The sequence below is a fragment of the Myxocyprinus asiaticus genome, chromosome 28, assembly GCF_019703515.2.
Source record: "Myxocyprinus asiaticus isolate MX2 ecotype Aquarium Trade chromosome 28, UBuf_Myxa_2, whole genome shotgun sequence".
NCBI lineage: Eukaryota > Metazoa > Chordata > Actinopteri > Cypriniformes > Catostomidae > Myxocyprinus > Myxocyprinus asiaticus.
This window is the reverse complement of record NC_059371.1, coordinates 14,146,138-14,151,588: the sequence shown is the minus strand read 5'-3', so window position 1 is coordinate 14,151,588 and position 5,451 is coordinate 14,146,138.

Here is a 5,451-nt window from a genome sequence, read left to right as displayed (position 1 = left end):
AAACTAGTCAGCGAAATGCTTAGGGGAGCCCAACCATCAAAAAATGTAAATGATGAACAAGTCACCCATCTTGTTATTTAATTCCCCCCATAAGGGGAATTCCCTTTTTTCACTCATTTATAGTTTGATAAAGATACATATTTTAGAAATATGATTACAATCACATATCTCATACAGATATTGCATTATCAGAGTGTTAAGAGTGTTCATACAAAATTGATACACATAAAAACATGATATAAAAGTAAAAAAACAAATTAGGAAAGAACAAAACATAGTTTTACAACAACAACAAATAAATGGATAAATTCTTTATTTCTAGCCACTGACTAGCCACTGTGTAGATTTACTGTTGTATTTAGCCATCATAGATAAAAAAATAAATAAAAAATACAAATAAAAAACGTTTTGGAGCTCTAATTTGCATCAGTTAATCAGTTACAGCAGTGAAGCCACTTTTTCAGCTGAATGGGTACAACAAGATTTCCCAGCAGTGCTTCTGATGTTTCAGTCATTAGGCCTGTCTCTGAGGTACAAGCCCGTATCGAACAGCCTGTATATTTTCATCCTTTCGTTTGATCTTACAGACAAGTGAACATGTAGCAAGATAAATGTGAGGGGCGGATCAGCCAGTAACATATATCTCCGACTTATAGCTCCAAGTGAATGCTGAGTGATGGCGTTGTTAATGTCTATAGTAGATAAATGGCCAGGAAAGGGTGAAATTCGCTGTCAATGTGTCGCCTTTTTGAACAGTGATGGAGAACTTAGCATTGATTCTACCTGAGAATAAATCCTATAATGACATGCTGTTGTTTAAAGGACAAGATATAGAGGTTTTGCACCTGCACAATCTCTCAATATTATAGTTTAATAGACCTTACTTGATTTATAGCTGTTGACTGTTGCTCTCTTTGATCATGTATTTGATCTCTCAAGCTTTTCGCATTCTTCAGTATTCTTGATGCTATCAGCCAAGACTGTAGAGTTTATGCTACTCTACATTTATCTTGTCTTCTCTTTTACATTATTGGCTAATGTACAGTCGTGGACACTAAAGTGATGCTTAATTTTTTTTTTTATTATTTTATTTATGTAATAAAATTAGATAAAATATCAAAGCAACTGCAAACAAATGATGCTAGACCTTTTCTCAAACCTAGTTTCTCTTTTCCAATCCAAGCCTGTTTTAGCAATTGTAATTAACCAATTGGCTCATCTCCATGTAATCAAGGACACAATATATACTCACCTCATTGTCTAGTCTTGAATCGGACCTATTAGACTGCACTGCTTTCACATAGTGTATTTTCTCTCATTTACTCCATTGTGGATTATATTCAAGTTCTCAGCTAAGTGCCCGTTTGTCATCATTGTTTGTTCTGTGGAATTTTCAGCTACTGTTTATCAGCTGTCTGCCATTTGACGCTGCTATTCACTGCTGTGCCCATTACCTGTTGCTTCTGTAAATAAGGGGATGGCATTGTTTTCATGGATGTCTGGCTGTTCCTCTCCGTCAACCACGTTTGAGTTCCTACTCTTATTCCTCCTCTGTGCCAGTGTCCAGCACCTCAGTTGAGAGTCCCGACATAAACCATGACATAACCATTCCCTCCATCTGTAACAAATTCCTGGATGTGTTCAGTCCTCAACGGGCCTCACAACTGCCTCCACATCACTCCTGGGTCTGTGCAACTGACCTGCTGCCAGGAGCTCCTCTGCCTAGAGGAAGAGTGTATCCCCTCTCACTGCCAGAACAACGGGCAATGGAAGAGTACATAGAGGAGGCTCTCAAGCAAGGTTACATTCGTCCTTCCACTTCACCGGTAGCATCCAGCTTCTTCTTTGTGTCTATAAAAGATGGCGGAATGAGACCATGCATCAACTATCACGCCCTTAATACAATTTCAGTCAAGTACTGTTACCCACTGCCTCTGGTACCTGCATCCTTGGAGCTTTTGAGAGGAGCCACCATCTTTTCCAAGCTTGACTTGAGAAGTGCATACAACCTGATTCGCATCTGCAGGGGAAGACCACCTTCATCACGCCCATGGGGCATTATGAATACTGGGTGATGCCCTATGGCCTAGCCAACGCCCCCTCAGTCTTTCAGGGCTTCATGAATGAAATACTCAGAGAATACCTCCACCGCTTTGTCTTGGTTTATATCGATGATATCATCATCTACTCAGCCAACCTGACAGACCATATCCAACACGTAAAACTGGTATTTCAACGCCTCCGTGCACACCAGAAATACCTTAAAACGGAGAAGTGCGCTTTTCACCAGTCGTCTGTGCAGTTCCTGGGTTATATCATTGGTCCAGAGGGGGTACAGATGGATTCAGAGAAGGTGGTATTGTCCTGCCTCAGCCCACTACTATCAAAGAATTACAGAGATTCCTAGGATTTGCAAATTTTTCATCGTTTTGTCCGCGACATTAGTACCATCACTGCTCCCTTAACCAGCCTCCTTAAAGCTAAGCCCAAGTCTCTCCCTCTGTCTCAAGAAGCCACTCATGCTTTTCAACAATTGAAGAAGGCCTTTACTTCATCACCTACACTACCGATCAAAAATTTTGAAACACTTGACTGAAATGTTTCTCATGATCTTAAAAATCTTTTGATCTGAAGGCATATGCTTAAATGTTTGAAATTAGTTTTGTAGACAAAAATATAATTGTGCCAACATATTAATTTATTTCATTATAATTAATTTAATTTTAAAAAAAAAGTTTCTGAAATTGATGACTTGCACCAAATAATAACGAAAAGCAGCCAATAAGTGCCCAACATAGATGGGAACTCCTTCAATACTGTTTAAAAAGCATCCCAGGGTGATACCTCAAGAAGTTGGTTGAGAAAATGTCAAGAGTACATGTCTGCAAATTCTAGACAAAGGGTGACTACTTTGAAGATGCTAAAATATAACACAGTTTTGATTTATTTTGGATTTTGTTTAGTCACAACATAATTCCCATAGTTCCATTTATGTTATTCCATAGTTTTGATGACTTTACTATTATTCTAAAATGTGAAAAAAAAAAAAAAAAAAAAAAAAAGAAAAAAGAAAAATTATAATAAAGAATGAGTAAGTGTTTCAAAACTTTGGACCGGTAGTGTATACTCCAGCAGCCAAACTCCGAACTTCCTTTCGTTGTTGAAGTCAATGCCTCAACCACTGGCGTCAGGGCCGTATTGTAATGATTACAGAATCAGTAATGATTCTGTAGGTTGTAGCCTACATCTATATTTAGACTCAGTAAGTGCCTGAGAATACTTATGTGTAGCTTATGTGTTCATTATGTGTTTGACAGCCAGTTGTGTCTTATTACATTTCAGTGTGGAATTAATGAAACCATTCTATCATTTGTTGCATCATCTCTTTGATGTATGAAAAATATAACATAAAAATATAACATACTGTTCTATTATTTTCCCATTGTCTTAAAAATGCTTTCAGAGCTTTACTCTATCTGTACATTTTGTAGATCCATGTGTGATAGATATATGTGCTGGGTTGCTGAAGACCCGAAGTGTGTAATAATGTTTGGGTTAAAGTAGAGAGAGTTCTAGAGAGAGAATGAGAGAGAAATATTGAGGTACTACCATCTGCCTCATGCCTGTGGTAGAAATTCCCAACTGAATGTTTGCCAGCAATATCTAGTGCAATGCTGTCCAAAAAATTCAAGATGTCAGTCCCTGAGTTCAGACAAACCCAGACAGATTAAATAAAAGAGAAACGTTTGAAGCTGTAGTTTTCAGTACAGTTCTTGTGGTTCTGTTTTATTATTACACCTGGTTTGGGTGTTTATATATATATATATATATATATATATATATATATATATATATATATATATATATATATATATGTATATATATATATATATATGTGTGTGTGTGTGTGAGTGTGTGTTACATCTGAAAACTGAAATTCTACTTCATTGGTACAGGTCATTGTGACATTGAGATCTGTTTGTGCAATCTGCCCAGAGATCCTGGTAAAGTTATTAATAAGATATACATTATGTTTTCCATTAACTAAGCTGGGAATTTTTTTTTTTTTTTTAGGCCTACTTAGGAAATGTTGGAGAAGTGAGTACTTATTCTCACATTACTCATATTATTGCACTATGACTCTATATGACATTTTAAATTGTCATATTAGATTGTTGTTTGGTACATACAGTGTGTGATTTTAGAACAGAGTTCTATTAATGCTCATCTCTATCTCTCTCCAACACACATCTCACTTAAGGAAATGCTGATGTTAAATATTAAAGAAAGTCTCTAACGTCCAGCCACTGGGCCCAGAAGACAAGCACACAGTCAAAAGGTCAGTCACCTGTCAGATAAACACACATACACACACAGTCCTGTCCTCTGGTCAGAACTCTGACCTGACAGCTTAACTGTTGCAGCGAAGTTAATAGGGGTGATGATGACTGTTCTGTGCTGGACAGTGCTGTGAATGCAGAAAACAAGAGGATGGGTTGAGCTGAGTATCATGAGCAGTGAGAGAGCAGCTTCATTTGTGTTTTTCAGTGCAGAATGAGGGAATATGAGGGAAAGGTGTGTGTGTGTGTGTCAGTAGCACTTCAGCACAGCCCAGCTGGTGGTGAGGGCGCCATGGGAGGGCCCCTTAGGGCTCGGGGGGAGCTTGACATTTTCACTTCCTGTTCTAAATAAAATATGCATTGCAGAGAAAAAGGTGTGCCAACTTATCTAACTTTAATGCATGTACCACCTAAACAGTGTGACAAAACACACATACCAGTAAAAAGGTTGGATATACTTGATGGAATTTATGTTTCTCATGATCTTAAAAAGCATCTGATCTAAAGGCTAATGCTTAAAGAAATACTTAACTAAACATGAAATTCTGACATAATTTTGACAGAGAAACAGACCAAAATGTACATTGTTATACTCTGAAAATCTATACATCCACTCTAGCTCCCTTTGACGAGTTCATGGGACAAGAAGCTGTGTCCAATGCGTGAATCAATCATTCTTTTTGAGTCGCATCATTTCAATGAATTGTTTGATTCAACAAAAACAGTCTGGTGTATGTTTCCCATAAGCATCGGTAGCCAAGTATGGTTGCAAGTTCCATTGTTATCAACATATTTCAATGATTTAGTGCTTCCCGAAACCATAGTTCCAAGAAACATTCCTGAAAAGTATTGCAAAGTTGTGTGGTTGGAACAAGGCATGTGTACGAGTAATTGACTAATCGAGTAATAGAGTACTCGTTCTGCACATATGAAAAACGCTACTCGAATAGTGCAAACTGATTTTCCTTTATGCATTTGCCTGTCATGAGCAGCACTGAATTACACTATTTTTCCTCTGAATCTCTCACCAAATCTCGCAGTTACAATTAAGTCCACTGGGGGTGCTGTGGATACGTGTTGTTGAGGTGTTGGATGAGAGAAGAAGATATGA